Source organism: Leptidea sinapis, chromosome 35 (genome assembly GCF_905404315.1).
Source record: "Leptidea sinapis chromosome 35, ilLepSina1.1, whole genome shotgun sequence".
Classification (NCBI taxonomy): domain Eukaryota; kingdom Metazoa; phylum Arthropoda; class Insecta; order Lepidoptera; family Pieridae; genus Leptidea; species Leptidea sinapis.
The window spans coordinates 6,839,230-6,851,966 of NC_066299.1; the positions used below are offsets into that span (position 1 = coordinate 6,839,230).

Here is a 12,737-nt window from a genome sequence, read left to right on the forward strand (position 1 = left end):
ACGATGGCAAATCTCATAATGGCGGCCGATCGGCTTGTATTAGTGTAAGTGTGTGCGTGGGGCAATGTATTTACTCGTCCGTGCTTATAACTATATTTACAACTATGATAACATTCAGTTATTTATTAATATGTTAGAATAATGTTCTTTCTACAAACGTAACATAGAACGGGGTATAATAGTTTTTATAAATTTTTGTTTGTTACACTAAAAAAAAGTATAACTTCTTTCGTGCGCTTACATTAGATTCGCCTTTCACGACGTTTGATTTACTCTGAAATGTATAATACACTTTTATAATAAATTCCCAGCCACTGAAAGACAAAAAGAATCTTTCTTTTTTTTCTGACGTTTGCGTCATTCGTTATTTTTTTTTTTGGGTTTCTTCGTCCATTATTAGGACAGGCAAAGGCTGGTTCAATCCCATACAACCGTATTCATTATTTAATAATTAATTGTCAAGGCCATCTTTACAAGATTTTTACAAAATTGATCTTTCTAAAAACGTAGAATAGCACGAGGAATAAATCATTTTAATGATTTTTGCTTCGTTAGGCATACATAAGTACACACATACTTTTTTATTATAATTAATTTATGTTGTTAAGTATTTAAAGTATTTTTAACGGTAAACGTTGTTTTGCCATATTAATTAAGTTCCCCGCGCCCACTCTTTGTATGAATTTTTCTATGTAATGAAATGTCACTGACTGAATTATTTGTGTTGCGAATATATAGGTACTTCCAAGTCAAAAAATATATGTTTCGGATAAGTAATCACCATAAATTATATACAAAAACCTTTACCGAAACACGCTACATTTTATGGTATAACTGTTACTCCGATCACATATCATATTTGCGAAAACCACACTCTGAAGAGTACAGTTCTCAAAACCGAAGGAAAAAATCGGCTCTCCATATACTGCTATCGATTGGTATCATACCAAAAGAACGGCATAATATAGACATCGTAAAGCCAATATTCAATAATAAAACTTTGCTGTTATATAATCATAAGGTGTAATATTTATAATTATTTCTCATTTTTTATCATTGTCTGCCTATAAAGCCGTATTTAGTAGTATTAATCCCTGTTTATTTGTACTGCTAGAGTATTTTCCAGATCCGTATCATCTGTAACTTTGACAGTTTATTGTACGTCTAGATAGAGCCTCTAGCTGCTAGACAACCGATGAAAATAGGCGAGGTTTATTACTTTAGTTCGTTTTAATGTGCTTGCATTGCTCTATACAGAGTCAGTCTATCCAATGATATAAGGTGATTAAATCTAAAATGTGTAGTTAATAAGTCAGTTAGACTAGTTGACGATCTACTGCTTACAAGTTAAAATTATCTTGTAAATGTGGAAGCTGAAACACGTTCGTACTATCAAGTGAGCCCTTTGGATATCCATTGATGGTTAAAAAAAAATATCTAATTTAATACGGCTAGATATGTTTTCAAAGAAATACTAAAAATATACTATACAACCCAAAGGTGAGTATTAAGACTACAAATTAACTATAAAAATAGTTGGATTTCTTGACAGTAAGTAATTTAGTTGTCATCATTTGCAGCTGTGTTCGCAGATAATTAAGAAAGGAAGTGAATCTATTTAAGAACTGGTCGAGACTACGATTGTCTATTATTAAATAAAAACGAATTGAAAAATAAGTCACAGTAAACATTTTGCTCAAGTATCAAATGGCATTAAAATCTTTTTAATGCAAAATTTAATTATTATTGAGTGCTTATAAGTATTCACATCATAATTTTTCAAAGCTTAAAACAAATATCTTACGATATTAATTTCATCTTAAAAATATATTGAGTGTTATTTGGAATTCAATAATTTCAAAGTTTTCTTGAGGTGGGTATAAAATGTTTAACTCGCATCAGGACACGTGATTATGTGTTAAATAATTGGAATAGTTCTGAAGTGTTAAATTCTTCATGTAGGTAATATAAATTGTCATTTTTGTTTGCGATAGCGCAATAAATGAATAATCTAAAACCATATAAAGGCTAGTTATTTTATATTCATAAATATACTTGAACATTCATGTTCATGTTTTCACTTCTGCCGGCACTCCCGGAGTGCAACCCGTATTTTTTTGTCGTATTTTATTTGATTGACTTACAATGAAATACTTTTTACCTAATACTTTTACTACTATCTCGACTCCTGTCAATATCAGCCTGGAAATGTCATGAAGCGTTGAGTTAAATAAATAATAGTTAATATATAATATATAATATTACTTAGATAATTAATTATAATTCTAGATAGAGCCTCTTGCTGTTAGACAACCGATAAAAACAGACCAGGGTTGTTGCTTTAGTGTGCGTGTATTGCTCGAAAAAATAGAGGTTAACAGCCAACCTCCATTTTTTTCCACGTTTTAACAACTGTCACTGAATTTTTAGAATATTACAATGCATAAAGCTGGGTATACACATGCCCGTAGCTTGCACACTAGCATACCAGCTCCTTGCACGTACCAGCTACTGTAATGTGTCTACGCGAACTGGCATGCATGTAACTGGCATACATGTAGCTAGCAAAAAATTTGATTTACTTGCATGCTCGTTGCGGGAGGGGACGCGGCGCGTTGCCAAACTGGCACCTGTGAAAAGACGCGACAACTACGGGCATGCCAGTAGTACCTTGATTTTGTTTAATTCACATAATTTAACTCACTTCCACGTACGACCAAGCTGTGGAATGAGCTTCCTTGTGCGGTGTTTCTTAGACGATACGGGTACTATCAAAAAAACGCGTACACTTTTCTAAAGGCTGGCAATGATCCTGTAATTCCTCTGGTGTTGCAGGAGAATGTGGGTGGTGTGATCACTTACCTTACCATCTGGTGACTCGTACGCTCGATTGTCCTCCTCTTCTATAAAAACATAAACATTATAATAGTAACAGTAAAGTGTTTGGCAATACTGTTAGAAACTACGTTTCTTATCTTTATTATGTATAAGAGGTATAAGATTTATTATTCTTACTACATGTAGTAGAACCTTATGTATTAGCTCAGAAGCTTATACCAAGCCACATACTTGATCATCAAATATTATCTGTACTTTTGGGACATCTCCTTTTGCCACATTTACTTTAAATTATTTCAATAGACATAAATTAAAATGGTTATAAATAATGTATCGTAACCTTACGCATTACTGACATTAATTCCTTAAGTCGTGCTGCTATTTTTACGTTAAGTAGATTAGGAAGAACTACAATAGCAAGAACGATAATTACTTTATAAGCTTTGCCCTAGCTGTAAATGCGACTACCTTTTGGCAGAACAGCCTTGACTTTTTATTATTGCCAAAGTTTAATCAAATGTATATAAAATTTACATTTAAATAGCGATAGTTTAGACAAAAAACTGTCTTTGATTATAGAATTTATTTTTCAATTATGTTTGCAGCTGATTCTCTATTGCACGAAATAAAAAGTATTTTTTTTCTGAGGGAGAGAGCGCTGATCTGCATAGTGTTTTATTGTGCTTTGATATCTTCTCAAGTATTTTTTGGAATGATATAGTGTAAAAGATAATTATAAGGTATATTAACGATAAGAATTAATGCTGAAAAGAGAAAAAACCACCGCAGGAAACGATGTCTTTAATTAAATATTTAATGAAAAAATGGATAGGTACTTTTAGTCACATATGGTTTTGCGAAACTTTTTCAGTAATACTACAATTCTCTAGTGTATTATTTTAATGTATATAGGCCATGTTAACTGAAAAAAACCTTTTTTACAGTTTACTGTGAAAAAAAAGTATAAATATTTCATTATTTCTAGTAGAGCAGTATTTTAAGAAGTGTCTCGTCAATTTGAACGCCAACAAGTGTGCAAACTACACTGGCCTTCAAAAGTAAGTATCACACTTTTAAAATTGGGATAACGTTTTAAGTTCACAAGATATACTTTCGAAATAAAAGGGACTCCAAAGAGAATTTAATTTTGTACATAAAAACTTTATAGTCGGTAACCTTCTTTTAAGAATTGGCTGAAAAAAAACTTCAAAAACAAAACCATTCCTTTTTCAAAGTGGACGTTTCCGAATTACAATTTATCATTCACATTTTTCTTTCTGTTTTAAATTTTTTTCAACATCGATGGGTCTTGTTTTAAAAATTTATGCTAAAAAGCACATAACATTTATTTATCATGCCTCTTTCAGTTGAAGAATTGCTAGGATCATGGCTTTCTGGAACTACGCATCAGTATGCGTCGCACTGCAAGAATGGTGGGTGTGACGGTACGAACGGTCCAGAAGGTAAAGCGAAGGTACAAAGAGACTGGACACCATCTGAGGAGACCTTGTAATGGCAGACCCAGGTGTACCAGTGCCCGAGAAGATCGTTATATTATTTCCACTGTGCTAAGAAATCGCCACCAAAATGCAGTTGAAGTCCAGCAACAGCTACTTCAGACCCGGAGGGACTACATTAGTGACAGTACAGTGAGAAGAAGACTTGCTGAAGCAAATTTGAAACCCCGAAGACCAGCGAGTGCACATGCAGTGGGATGAAGAAGAATGGTCAAGAATTTTGTTTGCAGATGAGTCTCGATTCTCCCTTTACACTTCTTATGGAAGGCGAAGTGTTTATAGGTGACCTGGTGAGCGATACCTTCAAGCCTGTATCTCAGAAAGAGTACAATACGGTGGAGGCAGTGTACATGTATGGGCTGGCATATCTTCAGAAGGTCTCACAGAGCTAGTAGCCATAGGAAATGGCACCCTTACTGGGCAAAGATATGCTCAAGAGATTCTCAATGAGTATGCAGGGCCGTATTTAGCAAATATGGGTGATGGATCGATGCTGATGCATGATAATGCCCGGCCACAAACGGCTCATATCGTACAAGAGTATATTCACGAGGTCGGTATCAGCGTGATGGCTTGGCCATCAAGAAGTCCTGATCTCAACCCGATTGAATACGCCTGGGATGAGCTTGACCTACTACCCTCAGGGCACTAAAGCAGGCCCTGGTAGAAGAATGGGAGAATATTCCCCAACATCGGCTCCGAAACCTAGTGTTCAGTATGTCAAACCGGCTCGAAGCTGTAATCAGAGCTCGAGGAGGCAATACCAGTTATTAAAAATTAAATAACATGTAATACATTTTATTTGAATTTTTTTACACTTAACTAAAAATGTCTATTTTCATTGTCTTATCTTTTTTAAGTTAAAAATGTTACTAATGTATAATTTTAGTTTCTTAGAATTAAAGCCTATAGAATTTGCAACAAAACGTTTTTAATCTTAAATCTCTACCTTCTATAATTAAGAAAAAAAATTAATTTGAAAAGTGTGGTACTTACTTTTGCAGGCCAGTGTATATATCCAATATATATGTATATCACCAACATTAAGGATTGTATTTCTTGGTGATCAGAAGCTGTATTAATATACTGCCTACGATAAAATAAGAACACAATTATATCTAATACTATTTGCCAACATTTAATGACAGGCTTATCTGTAGACAGAAATGAATATACCTTAGTCGTGCCATAAATACTGAAACAAAGAAAAAAATCTATTACAAATAACATTTATTACTTTTACAGTGCATTAGTTTTTTACATAAATATAAAACATTTTTTTAAAATATAAAAAGCTTATTCGAAGTGGTTTCCATTGGCTGAAATATAGTCCTTTAAACGTTGAGTTATCAATAAAGCCAGCACTCTTTCCATGGGAAAATTCTTCACTGTCCAATCGTAAGGATTGTTTTAGGGACTCCAAATTATCATAGCGTTCAGAGCAAGCCGTACTCTCTAAAACAAACCATAAATCATAATCCAGTGGATTATAATTGGGACTACACGACAGCCAGTCTTCAGCTCTTATGAAGTCCGAAGCGTTCCTTTCCATGCTAGACTGCATAGACCGAGTTTTATGACCCAGCGCTGAGTCTTGCTGAAAGGACCATTCTTTGTTATTGAACTTGGTGATTTTAAGGGGCTTCACTACTTTCTCATAAATGGTATCTTGATACACTTGCACCGATGTTTTGACACCTTTTTCACAAAAGTATGGCTCATTCGCTCCTTCATAGCTAATACCTCACCAAACCATCACTCGAGTTGGATAGTGCCCACGTTGCACTCTGCCGACTAATTGGGAAGCTTTCTTATAGCTTTGAGCATAAACACAGTTATTTTGGTTGTTAAAATGTTGCTCAATTGTACATATGTAGGTAGGCTGATTTGTTAAATTAATTAATCAAATTTTAAATAGAATCGATACAGCGTAACACCGAACAATATTTCAAAAACTTAACCACTTGGCGAAACGGTAGAAACAAATACTAGAGCTAAAAAAATTGCGACACCCTCGTAAAATAAAACGTTACTTTTAAAAACACACGAAAATCAGAATATTTTATGAAATGCACACGAAGCTGGAACATTCCTCGTATTTTACTAAAGCATCATTTTAAACGTGTTTATGAAGGAAGAAGTACTTTAGATGAGGAAAATTCTTTATATGACTCGACCGTGTATGTCATTATTTGAAATATTCACGTGAATATTCCGTTGCTCGAAGGGGAACTTGTGGAATCTCTAGCAGTTCCAACCACTCGATATGTTGAAATCATTTCTCACTATAAAATATTATTTTCTCTTTTTAAATTTACAAATTGTTGAGTTTAGTTATTGCATCGCTCTTGGGAATGATTTAATGAAATGTTAAAATATTTCTCTGGACTATTCGTTTGTTGCGTTATAATAATAGATTGTGTGTGTGTATGTTGTGTGAATGTATTTATTTAATGTGTTTATTGCAATTACAAAATGCATTACTATCAACATTATTATCTAAGCGGTGAACTCATTGTTTTGAGAGCAGTAGGGGCATATAGGGAGAGGCACAGGTTCGATTCCCGCATCGTCAGTTTGTTTGTTTTCACAAGAAAGAGGAATGGTAATAAAAAATTTGTGAGCGTTAGATTTCTGAGAACTTTTTAACTTATTAGATTTTTTGGTTTCTGTAAGAAACGCTGTAACGCTGACGTAATAACCTCTACTTAAATTAACCTAATATTAAAAGCATCGGCATTTTTACATAGAACACAAATATTAACCATACAATTATGAGTATAATAGCCATTGAATTAGCAGTTTTTTTTGCGTGGAACTCTGAATCTGACCAATCGGTTTTGGGTTAAGCGGGGGCTGATTCTTCGGACAGAACTCCTATAACCCCAAACTCTAACCCGTGCATTATGTGCATTCTGCATGGATACTAATAAAGGCAAGGAATTAATAATTCAAATTAAAATATACAATACAATTCAAGTCCCTGAGGTTCTTGATTATTTCTTTTTCTTCTGTATATTGATGAAAGAGTAAAGTTTTTCTAGGATTCTGCTTCACTCACTACTAAATGTTTTAATTGATAATTGAAATAGATTTCATTGTCACTACTCTCACCTTAAAAATAATACACACTAAACAATTTGTTATTTTTTAAAGTGACAACCCTCACTTCTGGTAGAAATTACACAAATTAAATTTGAAAACATAATTTATGAACGATCAGGGACTGATGGTTATCAATCCCAGAAGTATGGGTTATCACTTGAAAAAATAACATATTGCTTAGATTTGAAAGAGCGTAATTTCAAGTCTACTGAGGCCACTGAGTCCACCATAGTCCAGTGTACTCGCAACGCCTCTAACCGTCAGAAATGGAAGCACATCGCCAGGAGATCTACCCTCAGAAAGGATGTTGACCCATCGAACACTCCACCATGTACCTGGTCAGCGCAACCACGACCACTCTGACAAGAGTGTCCGACTAAGAAGAAGAAGAAGAATTTCAAGTCAATTTCCTAATATGCAAATATTGGGGTTGAGCAGGTTATCAACTGTAAAGTAGATCCTGTAGATGAAGCCACGATCTGAGATTTGAACAAAACATACAAGATTTATCAACGAGGCATCACTCGAAAGGGTGGCTCAGGGGAAGAACGCTTACGCGGAACATGAGAGGTCTTTTTTTATGAAAATAAGGGACGGGACTAGCAGGACGTTCTGCTGATGGTAATTGATACGCCATGCCCATTATAATGCAGTGCCGCTCAGGATTTTTGAAAAATCTACAAATTCTGAGTGGCACTACAGTTACGCTCGTCAACTTGAGACATAAGTTGACGAGTGTAACTTATGTCATTATTTGCCCCGTAATTTCACAAGCTACGGCGCCCTTCAGACCGAAACACATACCCCCTTATTCATAATGGTCCGCTTACTTAAAATATCCGCTAAGGAGTGTTTTTTCTCATTCTGACTTAGGTCAATAGAAGAAGACAGAGTGAGAATTAGCAATGCTTTAAGTTAGCAGACTATTATGAATAACTGGGATAATGTTTACGCATTACTGCTTTACAGCAGAAATAGGCGACGTTGTGGTTCCGACAAGCTAGCCGGCATCCTGTGCAAAGGAGCCTCCCACTGGTAGGTTACGGATTCGAGTCCCGACATGACATTTCAAATGAAAAAGAAGCTTGCTCTAGTTACCTTCTCTTTTTAAATAGTGAAAACTTTGTCAATTGACTATCAAGCGTTATTTCCATCCAAAAAATATCGTACTCCTAATTCGCGGAAAAAACCTTCACTTCAATAAAAGTCGTTTAGATTTTAATAGCGATATCTCACGACTTACTTAGCAAAATTAAATAATTTTGCCTAATTGTTACTAATTTTGGCTTATTGCAACTCAAGGCTAGATCCTAAACAGAATTGTATTGTATATAATCTAGTTTTTAAGTTTTAAATCTCGCAAAAAAAAGCATTGTAATTTTTGGTTGATTTCCTACTTGTGGAGTATCCCATAAATGGCCTATACTTTTCTAACATTTACATTAAACTCTGTATTATGGCTGTCACCCACACTAAAATAAATAAATTAATAAATTATTTTTAAAATGATACTAATATTACAATATTATAACAAACGAATGCATTTATTAGGTTTCTGTTCGATGCCATTATAGGTCCTTGCTCTTAATATGTCATGTTATTGTACGGACTTAAAGCAAAGTTAGATTTTTGTAATACTGTTTCACTTAAAGAATTAAAGCCTATTGCATATTACACGCTAGAATATCTGAAACATAATTATCTCCAGCTAAGTGTTGTTTCGACCATTTTATTATTTAGCTGGGAAACAGACCGACATACATTTAGAAACGTTACTTAACTGGCGAAGTGTTTTTTTTTAATGAAAATAAGAGACGAGTCGAGCAGGACGTTCAGCTGATGGTAATTTATACGCCCTGCCCTTAAAAATATATTAAATAAATAATTAAATATTCTTATATTTAATTATTTATTTAATATATTTCGAAAAGATAATTAACAAAAAAACAACCGACTTCAAAAATACTATTCGAAAACTATAGATATAATATGCACTAAAATGTATAAAAATAATTGCGTATTTTTATACAATATAATTCTAGTTACGATTATTGTAATTTTTGGAATCGGTGTCCTTCCGCTGCGACCCGCTCTCGCCTCTCACCTCCTGACGACTCAAGCACATCTCACCTATAACTACCTACATAGTTTGTTGTTGCTTGTAACAACCTATAGTTACAAGCATATCTTGGATGGCATAGACTCCAAAAATTACAATAATCGTAACTAGAATTAGATTTCTCTTAGTTGTAAGAGATTGTGGGTGGCGGTGATCACTTATCGCTAGGTACGCTCGTTTGCCCTCCTATTCCATAAAAAAAAATATATAAAGTTATAATTAGGGCATGAAAAGGCATAAAAGGCATTTATTTTCTCAAAATTGATTCCTTTAGAATTCTTTTTGATGTCATTTCTAATTCCTTACCGCTTCGGAAACAAATGGCGCTCTGAGACAGAAAAATCCTCCTCCCAGCATTCTTTTTTTGCCCTCTTTTTAAATAAAAATATATAATATTGTACTGTCATTGCTATTGCTATAAAATGATCATAATCTAGTCCCAGGCTGTCCGATCACTTAGATATTCAGCTGTGGAGTAATATGGGTTGGATTTACGACAGAGCCATTTTTTAATAAAACATTTAAATTTATTTATAGATATTGCCTGAACAGTGGCTGGGACTTTATTATTAAAGTGTATTCATGTGCATGTCGACCATAACGCATTTTATAAAATGCACAAATATAACTGAAAACAAAATTTTATGAACGATGCGGGACTCGAAACCGCGACCTCTCGCGTTCCGTGCGGGCGCTCTTTCTAACTGAGCCAACCGTTCGAGTGACGTATCGTTTATCTACTATGCTAACTTGTTTAACTATCTACAGGATCTACAATGGAGAAGTGAGCGTTATCAAATTTAAAACATAAAAAATTGTTTATATTATAAAATAATTTGGCAGTACACTACAGTTCTTCTTTTTATTTAAATTCTTATAGGATTTGTATGATATTTTAAAGTATTTTTTATGTTTGTATAATTATAATAGACTGTTCGCTATTAAACCTGTCAATTAAGGAAACTCTAGGTCTAGTATCTGTTATTTAATTTAGTAAATCATTTGTAAGACTGTCTGTTTCTGAATAAATAAATAAAATAAAAAAATAAATAGGATCTTTAGGCGTGCGTGACACATAATTAAATTAAGAAGCACCGGGCGTTGAAATATAACTTGATTAGTTACGTTAGCAGACAACACTCAGCACTTTAACTACTAATGGTATTCAACCAACACCGCCACAGGTTTTGATAATTGACAGAATGCAAATATAGGTAATTATTCACAGTATTCGTAATGCTAAACTAATAATTGCTAATGTCGTTTCAATTATGATTTGTGCAGATACAATAGGAATTCCAAAAACAATGCGAACAACGTTATCTCAAGTTAAATTCGAGGATAACATATGAAAATAATAGATAAGCTGGTGATAAATTCGATACTTGTAGTGGCCCTAGACAAAAAAAAGCTTTTTTTTTATTATTTTATGTAAGTAGTTATAATTGTTTCGGTACTTAAGAGATCAAATTGTGAGTGGTGCTACTACTGCGCTCGTCACCTTGAGACATAAGATGTTAAGTCTCATTTGCCCAGTAATTTCACTAGCTACGGCGCCCTTCAGAACGAAACACAGAAAAAGGCGCTATAGTTGTGGTACCCATAATTTAGCCGGAATACAAAGGAGCCTCCCACTGGTGTACAATATAACAGTAGCGTAACTCAGCTTTTGGATGACGTTAACGAAACTATTAACAAGCATTGTATGCCGAATTGCACATCGAATACAAGTCCATTCGGCATCTCCATGGTCACATTTGAATCAGGTATTGAAATATAATCAATTTCTGTCTATAAACATTACGGCTAACTTGTGACCTTTCTCACATAATAAACTTCCTCCGGTGATTTAACCGGCTGATTCGAGTGGAACAGTTCGTTCATGCGCAACAAAGGAACATGTGATTCCATTCTGTACAGAATTCTGAATTGAAGAAGAGAATAAAATAGTAACAGTTGCATAAAAAAATAAAAATAGCCTTTATTTTTCTACTACAGCAATATTTAACATCTTACTCTAGTTTGAACTATATATATGATCTTTAATTTATTTAATAGGTTATTAAACTAGTTTACTATAATTTTATTACAATTTATAAGTAGTAGTCACTTCTGTAGCGTAGGCTTCTCCTAAATCTTTCCAAACATCTCTTTCCCGTGCTGTCCGCATACAATGGGATCCACATCTTTTACGTGGTCTCCCTTTTCTCCTTTTTTCCTGTCGTGGTACCCACTCTGTAAACAGTTGTATACTTAAGGTTTGCTTTTGTCTTTTAGCTATACATAACTATGATTATAATTATGTCTATCTCTCTGGTTATATTTTTCTGTTAGTAATCGCAGTCTCTTCCTCCTCAAGCTGTTTTTACCCGAACGAGTGATACATAGCCGAGCGTGACAGCTGTTTCATTAAAAACCCAAAAAACAAAATGCTCGGCGCTGCTAAAGTTATAACTAAAAAATCATCAAAACCTTAAAATCAATATTTAATTCAGTAAAAAGTTCAAAACTGAAAATATATTTTGTAATAATTAAACTCAGCAGCATCAAATTACTTTGCAAAGTAATGAAAACAGCAGTCGGTAATTGATTCCACAGAGTTGCTGTGCGAGGCAAGATGTTCCTTGCAAAAAGCTATTATGCAGTACCCAAAAAAACTGACTGTATATTTACCATCTCTATCTATCTATATCTCATCATAGATAAGCGCACCACACGTTAAGTAGCAACTCCGGGCAAAGCTTCCACTACCTGCAACGCAACTGCATAATGATACTGATAGTCCAATTTTTCGTTTCGAAAATTTCTCACCGTACACGTTGTCGTGACCAACCACCAGAACATCATGTACAGGTGCTAATCTGCAGCACCAGCAGTGTCAAGAGCAGATGCCGCGATAGAAAAATCAGCACACATCGCACCTCAGGATGCCCCATGCCTCTCCCGTAGATGCTACGCCAGGCTAAGCAGCACATGCAGTTTCCACTTTGTAGCAGTCCGAGCCAGTGGCACACCGCTGCATCCATTATGAAAGCCAAACATGAAAATGTAAAAAAAAATATTAAGAGTTATTTCGTAAAATGCAATAAAAATGTAAAAACTGTGTAGTTTAACATCGTGTTATGTTTCGTTATTTTATCTCATTCGGTCGAGCCTGA

At 34.4% G+C, this 12,737-nt stretch overlaps 1 protein-coding gene and 1 long non-coding RNA gene across 4 annotated transcripts in view; one reads left to right on the forward strand and one right to left on the reverse strand.

Moving 5' to 3' along the window:
* The window catches only part of LOC126975257 (cuticle protein 16.5-like), a 351,637-nt gene that overhangs the window by 196,293 nt on the left and 142,607 nt on the right, over positions 1–12,737 (forward strand). The window lies entirely within an intron of this gene.
* On the reverse strand, positions 11,536–12,695 carry LOC126975282 (uncharacterized). Its single transcript, XR_007731673.1, has 2 exons — positions 12,391–12,695; positions 11,536–11,814 (listed from the first exon to the last, which is right to left on the reverse strand). It is a non-coding gene; the product is annotated as an uncharacterized LOC126975282 (long non-coding RNA).